The 11,090-nt window shown below is 53.3% G+C and overlaps 1 pseudogene across 1 annotated transcript in view; it reads right to left on the bottom strand.

Moving 5' to 3' along the window:
• The window catches only part of LOC145340257 (protein kinase C alpha type-like), a 34,019-nt pseudogene extending 26,327 nt beyond the window's left edge, over positions 1 to 7,692 (bottom strand). Inside the window, exons 1-4 of the transcript XR_013886222.1 lie at positions 7,604 to 7,692; positions 7,392 to 7,442; positions 7,224 to 7,255; positions 631 to 713 (exon numbers count right to left, since the gene is read on the bottom strand). The product of XR_013886222.1 is annotated as a protein kinase C alpha type-like (transcript). The remainder of the gene's footprint in view (positions 1 to 630; positions 714 to 7,223; positions 7,256 to 7,391; positions 7,443 to 7,603) is intronic.
• Positions 7,693 to 11,090: the final 3,398 nt, after the last annotated feature.

Here is an 11,090-nt window from a genome sequence, read left to right as displayed (position 1 = left end):
CCTCAGCACTGACCCTCTGACAGTGCGGCACTCCCTCAGCACTGACCCTCTGACAGTGCGGCGCTCCCTCAGCACTGACCCTCTGACAGTGCGGCACTCCCTCAGCACTGACCCTCTGACAGTGCGGCACTCCCTCAGCACTGACCCTCTGACAGTGCGGCACTCCCTCAGCACTGACCCTCTGACAGTGCGGCACTCCCTCAGCACTGACCCTCTGACAGTGCGGCGCTCCCTCAGCACTGACCCTCTGACAGTGCGGCACTCCCTCAGCACTGACCCTCTGACAGTGCGGCGCTCCCTCAGCACTGACCCTCTGACAGTGCGGCACTCCCTCAGCACTGACCCTCTGACAGTGCGGCACTCCCTCAGTACTGACCCTCTGACAGTGCGACACTCCCTCAGTACTGACCCTCTGACAGTGCGGCACTCCCTCAGCACTGACCCTCTGACAGTGCGGCACTCCCTCAGCACTGACCCTCTGACAGTGCGGCACTCCCTCAGCACTGACCCTCTGACAGTGCGGCACTCCCTCAGCACTGACCCTCTGACAGTGCGGCACTCCCTCAGTACTGGTACCGGGGTTGGGGGCGAGGGGAGGGATTGGTTTTCTGATCGGTGAAGGTGACCTACCTCTGACCCTGGGGCCTTATCCACTCCGGGACAGGAGAAGGTGACAAATTCGTGACATCGCTTGTGGACAACGAACGAACAGACTGTAATGTGGGAGAGACAGAATGGAATTAATGAACATTGGTGACATGGGGAAGTCCGTGTTATCGCAGCCTGACAGGGCACAGCAAGGGGTGCAAATGATCAGTGTGTCTCCCCACCCACTCAAAGGAGAGTTTATTTATCAATGTCACAAGTAGGCTTACATTAACACTGCAATGAAGTCACTGTGATACTTTCCGAGTCACCACATTCCGGTGCCTGTTGTGAGGGAGAATTTAGCACGACCAACCCACCCTAACCAGCACGTCTTTCAGACTGTGGGAGGAAACCGGAGCACCCGGAGGAAACCCACACAGACACAGGGAGAATGTGCAAACCCCACACAGAGAGTGACCCGAGCCGGGAATCAAACCCGGGTCCCTGGCACTGTGAGACAGCAGCGCTAACCCACTGTGTCACCGTGCCCCCCCCCCCGGGAATCGAACCCGGGTCCCTGACGCTGTGAGACAGCAGTGCTAACCCACTGTGTCACCGTGCCCCCGGGAATCGAACCCGGGTCCCTGGCGCTGTGAGACAGCAGCGCTAACCCACTGTGTCACCGTGCCCCCCCCCCCCCCGGGAATCGAACCCGGGTCCCTGGTGCCGTGAGGCAGCAGCACTATCCCACTGCCGCCATTGCAATCTTCGTGGAGTATCAGCTTCCCAATTAATTGAGGGGGGGTTCATACCCAATGTGAATTCGGCATGCTTGGTTTCATTGGTCAGAACATTGAATACAGGAGTTGGGACATCTTGTTGAAGTTGTACAAGACATTGGTAAGGCCACACTTGGAATACTGTGTACAGTTCTGGTCACCCTATTATAGAAAGGATATTATTAAACTAGAAAGAGAGCAGAAAAGATTTACTAGGATGCTACCGGGACTTGATGGATTGAGTTATAAGGAGAGGCTGGATAGACTGGGACTTTTTTCTCTGGAGCGTAGGAGGCTGAGGGGTGATCTTATAGAGGTCTATAAAATAATGAGGGGCACAGATCAGCTAGATAGTCAATATCTTTTCCCAAAGGTAGGGGAGTCTAAAACTAGAGGGTATAGGTTTAAGGTGAGAGGGGAGAGATACAAAAGGGTCCAGAGGGGCAATTTTTTCACCCAGAGGGTGGTGAGTGTCTGGAACGAGCTGCCAGAGGCAGTAGTAGAGGCGGGGACAATTTTATGTTTTAAAAAAGCATTTAGACAGTTACATGGGTACGATGGGAATAGAGGGATATGGGACAAATGCGGGCAATTGGGATTAGTTTAGGGGTTTAAAGAAAAAGAGGGCAGCATGGACAGGTTGGGCCGAAGGGCCTGTTTCCCTGCTGTAAACCTCTCTGACTCTATAAAGGACACGGGGGTTCCAAGGCTATGCTCACAGCCTGGAATTGTGATCTGGACGATTCTGACTGCGCTCTTCCTGCGATATGTCAACACTGGCGAGGTTGTCAGACTGGCGACAAGGATGGGATCAGGCTTCCTGGGAGATTGTTGTCGCCAACACGCCCTCGGGTCTTGACCAACGTACTGCCCCTCGGGGGGGTGGGGGCGCTGGCACGTGGCTGCATCATATTCCAGTGGGTGACAGAGATCCTAGGGGTGACCCCAAGTGGCAGCATACCCAGCTGATGTGCTGGGCACGAGGACTAGAGCACGTGGTGGACCCAGAAGAGATCTCCAGGAGATTATCGAGAGCGGGGGATAGGGAAAATATCTCTTCCCGGCAAGCAAAGTGACCTGGATGGCGATAGGGTGGCAGCGAAAGGTCTACGCACCGTGACGGCCCTCGAGGGGACACCTTGAAACTCTCCTGAGGATCCAGGCACAGGATTGGGAAACAGTACCTCCACATCACCGGCATTCCCGGGTACCGGGAGCCTCTCAGCTGCCCAGTCGGAGAGAGTTGGGAAGGGTTTGTGACAGATTGGTGATAGATGGTCCCATCGCCACTGATACTGGGACTAGAGAACCGTCTCCGTGGTCCCTATCGGACATGGCAGTGGCTCTGTAACTCACATCTTCTGTAATCCCGTCCCAGAAACCTACCCCGGGACCCAAATATCCAACTCCAGCTCACTGAGCACCCCACTCTCCTGTCACCCCTCCCCACCCCGAGTGGGGCAACTCCCAGTGAGCTCACATTGTTACGAGACGGGGAGGGGAGAGGGTGGGGGGATCGAGGGAGACGGGGAGAATGGAGGGGGAGAGGGTGGGGGACTGAGGGAGACGGGGAGAATGGAGGGGGAGAGGGTGGGGGACTGAGGGAGACGGGGAGAATGGAGGGGGAGAGGGTGGGGGACTGAGGGAGACGGGGAGGGGGAGAGGGTGGGGGACTGAGGGAGACGGGGAGGGGGAGAGGGTGGGGGACTGAGGGAGACGGGGAGGGGGAGAGGGTGGGGGACTGAGGGAGACGGGGAGGGGGAGAGGGTGGGGGACTGAGGGAGACGGGGAGGGGGAGAGGGTGGGGGACTGAGGGAGACGGGGAGGGGGAGAGGGTGGGGGACTGAGGGAGACGGGGAGGGGGAGAGGGTGGGGGACTGAGGGAGACGGGGAGAGGCGGTGGGGGACGGAGGGAGACGGGGAGAGGCGGTGGGGGACGGAGGGAGACGGGGAGAGGCGGTGGGGGACGGAGGGAGACGGGGAGAGGCGGTGGGGGACGGAGGGAGACGGGGAGAGGCGGTGGGGGACCGAGGGAGACGGGGAGAGGCGGTGGGGGACCGAGGGAGACGGGAGAATGGAGGGGGAGAGGGTGGGGGACTGAGGGAGACGGGGAGAATGGAGGGGGAGAGGGTGGGGGACTGAGGGAGACGGGGAGAATGGAGGGGGAGAGGGTGGGGGACTGAGGGAGACGGGGAGGGGGAGAGGGTGGGGGACTGAGGGAGACGGGGAGGGGGAGAGGGTGGGGGACTGAGGGAGACGGGGAGGGGGAGAGGGTGGGGGACTGAGGGAGACGGGGAGGGGGAGAGGGTGGGGGACTGAGGGAGACGGGGAGGGGGAGAGGGTGGGGGACTGAGGGAGACGGGGAGGGGGAGAGGGTGGGGGACTGAGGGAGACGGGGAGGGGAGAGAGGTGGGGGACTGAGGGAGACGGGGGAGAGGGTGGGGGACTGAGGGAGACGGGGAGAGGCGGTGGGGGACGGAGGGAGACGGGGAGAGGCGGTGGGGGACGGAGGGAGACGGGGAGAGGCGGTGGGGGACGGAGGGAGACGGGGAGAGGCGGTGGGGGACGGAGGGAGACGGGGAGAGGCGGTGGAGGGACCGAGGGAGACGGGGAGAGGCGGTGGGGGACCGAGGGAGACGGGGAGAGGCGGTGGGGGACCGAGGGAGACGGGGAGAGGCGGTGGGGGACCGAGGGAGACGGGGAGAGGCGGTGGGGGACCGAGGGAGACGGGGAGAGGCGGTGGGGGACCGAGGGAGACGGGGAGAGGCGGTGGGGGACCGAGGGAGACGGGGAGAGGCGGTGGGGGACGGAGGGAGACGGGGAGAGGCGGTGGGGGACGGAGGGAGACGGGGAGAGGCGGTGGGGGACCGAGGGAGACGGGGAGAGGCGGTGGGGGACCGAGGGAGACGGGGAGAGGCGGTGGGGGACCGAGGGAGACGGGGAGAGGCGGTGGGGGACCGAGGGAGACGGGGAGAGGCGGTGGGGGACCGAGGGAGACGGGAGAGGCGGTGGGGGACCGAGGGAGACGGGGAGAGGCGGTGGGGGACCGAGGGAGACGGGGAGAGGCGGTGGGGGATCGAGGGAGACGGGGAGAGGCGGTGGGGGAGTGAGAAATGAAGGCAGGTTCCTCACACACAGGCTATGCTCCAAATGCTGACTTATAAATAATTACTGTCAACATCCCAGTTAAAAATGAAGTGGGTCGAACACATTCTCAATTTTATACTACACTGCCACTCTCCATCTCCCCATCTCTCCCCCCGCCAACCGTATCTCCCTCTCTCCCCCCGCCTTCTCTCTGTCTCCCTCCCTCTCTCCCTCCGTCTCCCTCCCTCTCTCACCATCTCCCTTCCTCCCTCTCTCTCTTCTCTGTCTGACATTTTGCCCAGTTTCACTTTGCTAGTTTCACATTCCTGTGGATTGTGTTTAATATTTAATCGGACCTCGTGGCCTTGATAATTGCAGAGGAAATGTGTTGGCTTCACGTTGAGTCCACACTCGGGTATTCAGCGCAGAGAGCAGATGGACACAATGTGAGGTAGAGAATTCTCACAGACTGGCACCGCACAGCCCTGCGGACAGCGTCTGTTCCTGAGAACAGAAAACTCACTCGACACTGTCCCCATCAAACACTCCCAGGACAGGGACAGCACGGGGTTAGATACAGAGTAAAGCTCCCTCTACACTGTCCCCCATCAAACACTCCCAGGACAGGTACAGCACGGGGTTAGATACAGAGTAAAGCTCCCTCTACACTGTCTCCCATCAAACACTCCCAGGACAGGTACAGCACGGGGTTAGATACAGAGTAAAGCTCCCTCTACACTGTCCCCCCATCAAACACTCCCAGGACAGGTACAGCACGGGGTTAGATACAGAGTAAACTCCCTCTACACTGTCTCCATCAAACACTCCCTGGACAGGTACAGCACGGGGTTAGATACAGAGTAAAGCTCCCTCTACACTGTCTCCATCAAACACTCCCTGGACAGGGACAGCACGGGGTTAGATACAGAGTAAAGCTCCCTCTACACTGTCCCCCCCATCAAACACTCCCAGGACAGGTACAGCACGGGGTTAGATACAGAGTAAAGCTCCCTCTACACTGTCCCCCCATCAAATACTCCCAGGACAGGTACAGCACAGGGTTAGATACAGAGTAAAGCTCCCTCTACACTGTCCCCCCATCAAACACTCCCAGGACAGGTACAGCACGGGGTTAGATACAGAGTAAAGCTCCCTCTACACTGTCCCCATCAAACACTCCCAGGACAGGTACAGCACGGGGTTAGATACAGAGTAAAGCTCCCTCTACACTGACCCCCATCAAACACTCCCAGGACAGGGACAGCACGGGGTTAGATACAGAGTAAAGCTCCCTCTACACTGTCCCCATCAAACACTCCCAGGACAGGTACAGCACGGGGTTAGATACAGAGTAAAGCTCCCTCTACACTGTCCCCATCAAACACTCCCAGGACAGGTACAGCACGGGGTTAGATACAGAGTAAAGCTCCCTCTACACTGTCCCCATCAAACACTCCCAGGACAGGTACAGCACGGGGTTAGATACAGAGTAAAGCTCCCTCTACACTGTCCCCATCAAACACTCCCAGGACAGGTACAGCACGGGGTTAGATACAGAGTAAAGCTCCCTCTACACTGTCCCCCCATCAAACACTCCCAGGACAGGTACAGCACGGGGTTAGATACAGAGTAAAGCTCCCTCTACACTGTCCCCATCAAACACTCCCAGGACAGGGACAGCACGGGGTTAGATACAGAGTAAAGCTCCCTCTACACTGTCCCCATCAAACACTCCCAGGACAGGTACAGCACGGGGTTAGATACAGAGTAAAGCTCCCTCTACACTGTCCCCATCAAACACTCCCAGGACAGGTACAGCACGGGGTTAGATACAGAGTAAAGCTCCCTCTACACTGTCCCCCCATCAAACACTCCCAGGACAGGTACAGCACGGGGTTAGATACAGAGTAAAGCTCCCTCTACACTGTCCCCCATCAAACACTCCCAGGACAGGTACAGCACGGGGTTAGATACAGAGTAAAGCTCCCTCTACACTGTCCCCCCATCAAACACTCCCAGGACAGGTACAGCACGGGGTTAGATACAGAGTAAAGCTCCCTCTACACTGTCCCCCATCAAACACTCCCAGGACAGGTACAGCACAGGGTTAGATACAGAGTAAAGCTCCCTCTACACTGTAGGGTTTAGGGTTAAAATTGGGAGTGCACCTTGAAAATCGGGGCAATGTGGGTTAATTGGAATATGTCCATTGTATGTGGTGGAACTGGTTTTGATTGTTTAAGATAGTGCTGTGGATGTGCCTGATTCTGATTACCAACTAAAGCAGCACAAAGACTAAGAATAGATTCTGGAGATTAATTGCCAAGGAAACTAAAATTAAAGACCTGGGAATTCACACTGAGAATGAGGAGAAAAATCTTAAAGGGCAAATCTGTACCTGTCCTGGGAGTGTTTGATGGGGGACAGTGTAGAAGGAGCTTTACTCTGTATCTAACCCCGTGCTGTACCTGTCCTGGGAGTGTTTGATGGGGACAGTGTAGAGGGAGCTTTACTCTGTATCTAACCCTGTGCTGTACCTGTCCAGGGAGTGTTTGATGGGGATCAGTGTAGAGGGAGCTTTACTCTGTATCTAACCCTGTGCTGTACCTGTCCAGGGAGTGTTTGATGGGGATCAGTGTAGAGGGAGTTTACTCTGTACCTGTCCTGGGAGTGTTTGATGGGGACAGTGTAGAGGGAGCTTTACTCTGTGTCTAACCCCGTGCTGGGATGGTTGGATGAATATTGAAAAGGAATGGAAGTCTCTCTCACCTTGACACTGGAATCCTTGTTTTCCGATGCCCCTGTTGGATAAATTGAAGAGTTAACGGACAGATGTCACTCACAGAACAAGTCATTTCCCGATCCCCCACCCTCCCAATGGTTGTACAACCCAACATCCCATCAGGTAACAACAGACAGGTCACTGCTCAAACTCACCTTTCGGACCCCGAACAGCACAGTCCGATGGCAGGTCCCCAGAGTAAGGAGCTCTGAAGAAAGACCCCTCAATCTGTGTCCTCACTGGATCAACCAGTCCAGCAAAGGGCACCTGGACATTTGGTGCAATTTGGGGACATTTATTTAAATGACCCATTCTGGAATCCCTCCCGCACCCCCACACACTCCTCTGTCCCACCCAGCAAGCTCACCCTTTCAGACTTGGCGACCGATCAGGATCAATGTCCTTGCCGCCAAGAATCCCCTTGGGAAGAGCAAGCTTAACAGGACATGATTCCATGTTCAGCCTGAGGGTGAGCAGTGTCGGTCTGAGACTAGTCTCTTCAACTGAAATGAGGGGTCAGAAGGCAGATTTGGCTAAAATCAGACTCAAAGGTAGATTCAGAAGATGACCAAGACTCAGTGGCACACATTTTGAGAAGTCTATCAGAACTTTGAAGGAAGATGAGGGGAATGCTGTTGATGGGGTGTATATGGACTTTCAGAAAGCATTCGAGACAGTGCCACACAACAGACTTCTGAGAAAGGTTATAGGTCATGGAATAAAAGGAACAACAGCAACCTGGGTACCACATTGGCTGAATAACAGGGAAGAGAGAATTGACTAATGGATATTTTCCGGGCTAGAAGGAGGTTCTGGTGGTCCCCAGATGTTAGTATTGGGACCCTTCCCCAGATATATAATAATCTAGATCTTGGTGTGCAGAGGAGAATTTAAAAATTGGTGGATGACACAAAACGTGGAATTGTTGTAAAGTGCGAGGAGGACAGTGTGGAATTTCTAAAGGGCAGAGACAAGTTGGTGGAGTGGGCGGATGGGGGGGGGCCAATGAAAGTGGGGACGTGATGCATTTCGGTGGGAAGAACATGGAATAAGGGGTAAAATCCATAAAGGGGTGCAGGAGCAGAGGCTGCTGGGTGTATGTGTGGATTGAAGGTTACAGGACAGCTGGAGACAGCAGTCAATAAAGCAGGGTGTATTCTGGGCTGTATTAATAGGGGCACAGAGTGCAGGAGCAAGAAGGTTATACTGAACTTATCCAGACACTAGTTAGACCACAGCTGGAATATTGTGTACAGTTCTGGGTACCACTCTATAGGAAGGATGTGAATGGGTGGGAGACAGAGCAGAAAAGGTTTACAAGAATGGTTCCAGGGAGGAGAAACTTCAGTGATGAGGATAGATTGGAGAGGTTGGGACTCTTCTCCTTGGAGAGGAGATTATAGAAAGAATATTATTAAAGTAGAAAGAGTGCAGAAAAGATTTACTAGGATGCTACCGGGACTTGATGGATTGAGTTATAAGGAGAGGCTGGATAGACTGGGACTTTTTTCTCTGGAGCGTAGGAGGCTGAGGGGTGATCTTATAGAGGTCTATAAAATAATGAGGGGCACAGATCAGCGAGATAGTCAATATCTTTTCCCAAAGGTAGGGGAGTCTAAAACTAGAGGGTATAGGTTTAAGGTGAGAGGGGAGAGATACAAAAGGGTCCAGAGGGGCAATTTTTTCACACAGAGGGTGGTGAGTGTCTGGAACAAGCTGCCAGAGGCAGTAGTAGAGGCAGGTACAATTTTGTCTTTTAAAAAGCATTTAGACAGTTACATGGGTACGATGGGTATAGAGGGATAAGGGACAAATGTGGGTAATTGGGATTAGCTTAGGGGTTTTAAAAAAAGGGTGGCATGGCGAAGTTGGGCCAAAGGGCCTGTTTCCATGCTGTAAACCTCTATGACTCTATTTGATAGAGGTGCTCAAAATTAAAAAATGCAAAGGGTTAAAACTGCGAGAGCAGCCGCAGAAATAGCAGATGATTTTGAAATGGTTTGTAACTCAATGTTTTGGTTTTCAACATCAATTTGTAAGACTTGTAAGAAATAGAAACTGGGGAAAAGAGAAATCCATAGCTGGTCAAGGCAAAGGAGATCTTATTGGAGATAGTAAAGATAGTTTGCCTCAGGTTAAGAAGGGAACAAATGTGGGTAGAAGAGAAATAAGAAATCTCAAATGTTCCCACTGTAGTAAATTTGGAACACAACATGTTGGCTTAACAAAAGACCGGGAAGACAGACATGTTAAAACAGGATAAATCGGAGTTAAATTCCAGCTAAAGATTGGTTGATAAGCAACTGCCAGATTTGCATGAAGAATATAATTGCGTAGGTGAGGTTTACTCAAGTGTGTCAGGGTGAGTAGATAGGTTTAAAATATCTAAGGAAGGATGTGCTGGCCTTGGAAAGGGTCCAGAGGAGATTGACAAGAATGATTCCTGGAATCGCTTCTCAACCTCTTGGCTAAGATTAAGTGTAGTATCGACATGCTGCGCTTGTTTGAAGTCATTCGGTTACATTTCAGCTTCATTCAAAGCAATTTTTTAAAGCGCCGTCTCAGTCTTTTGGCTAAAATGCAAATAAGATGAAGCCTTGGAGGAGGAGCTGTGTGTGCTCCAATCAGCTTGGATGGTGTGGATCAGGCCCAGGACAGGAGGCGAGAGCTCTGTCTTGTCAGCTCGGATCAGGAATCTCCCAACTTGTTGGGACTCTGAATTGGCTTTAATTTGACTTGATTGGATTGGAATAAAGTAAACAAAAAAAAACGATCCCTGGAATGAAGAGCTTGTTGTATGAGGAACGGTTGAGGACTCTGTGTCTGTACTCGATGGAGTTTAGAAGGATGAGGGGGGATCTTATTGAAACTTACAGGATACTGCGAGGCCCTGGATAGAGTAGACGTGGAGAGGATGTTTCCATAGTCGGAAAAACACGAACCAGAGGGCACAACCTCAGGCTAAAGGGACGATCCTTTAAAACAGAGATGAGGAGGAATTTCTTCAGCCAGAGAGTGGGGAATCTGTGGAACTCTTTGCCGCAGAGGAGGCTGTGGAGGCCGGGTCACTGAGTGTCTTTAAGACAGAGATAGATCGGTTCCTGATTAATAAGGGGATCAGGGGTTATGGGGAAAAGGCAGGAGAATGGGGATGAGAAAAATATCAGGTGGAGCAGATGGGCAGAGTGGCCTCATTCTGCAGGAGGAGTAACAGAGGAATTACCTTTCTCACGGGTACAGCTTATTCTGTACAGCGGCATCACATTTGGGAGCGATGCCTACTACAGTTGAAAAGCCAATGAACAAGAGCTGAGGTGCTGCAGGAAACATTTCCTGGGATGTTTCCCAACTGTGTCACAAAGCTGCAGGTTCAGACAGGTGGAGGAGAAATCAGGGATTAAGGGAATCAGAGGTTCAGTTCAGAAACTGATCCTTACGGATGAGTCTCTGAGGTTTCCAGAGGCTACTTTCATTTCATAATATCACAGCCAAAGGGATTGGAGGGGAGTTCCTGCATTCGAGTCAGATCAAGGGTCCAGGTGTCTAAGTTGTTCAGGGAAGTTACAGGTAGCTTTGATGGTCTGTTTGAAGTTAATCTAATGCCAACTGGCCAGAATTGCAGACAGCATTAGAACTGTGGCAACAAACTTTAAAGACAATGATTGTTATTTGTAGTTTATCGAAATGATTTGGAGGAAAATGTAACTGGTAAGCTCGCAGATGGTACAAAGGTTGGTGGATTTGCAGATAGTGATGAGGACCATCAGAGGATACAGCAGGATATAGATCAGTTGGAGACTTGGGCGGAGAGATGGCAGATGGAGTTTAATCCGGACAAATGTGAGGGAATACAT

Source organism: Carcharhinus amblyrhynchos, unplaced genomic scaffold, assembly GCF_965287045.1.
Source record: "Carcharhinus amblyrhynchos unplaced genomic scaffold, sCarAmb.v2.hapA scaffold_882, whole genome shotgun sequence".
Taxonomy (NCBI): domain Eukaryota; kingdom Metazoa; phylum Chordata; class Chondrichthyes; order Carcharhiniformes; family Carcharhinidae; genus Carcharhinus; species Carcharhinus amblyrhynchos.
This window is presented reverse-complemented; position numbering and strand designations above follow the sequence as displayed.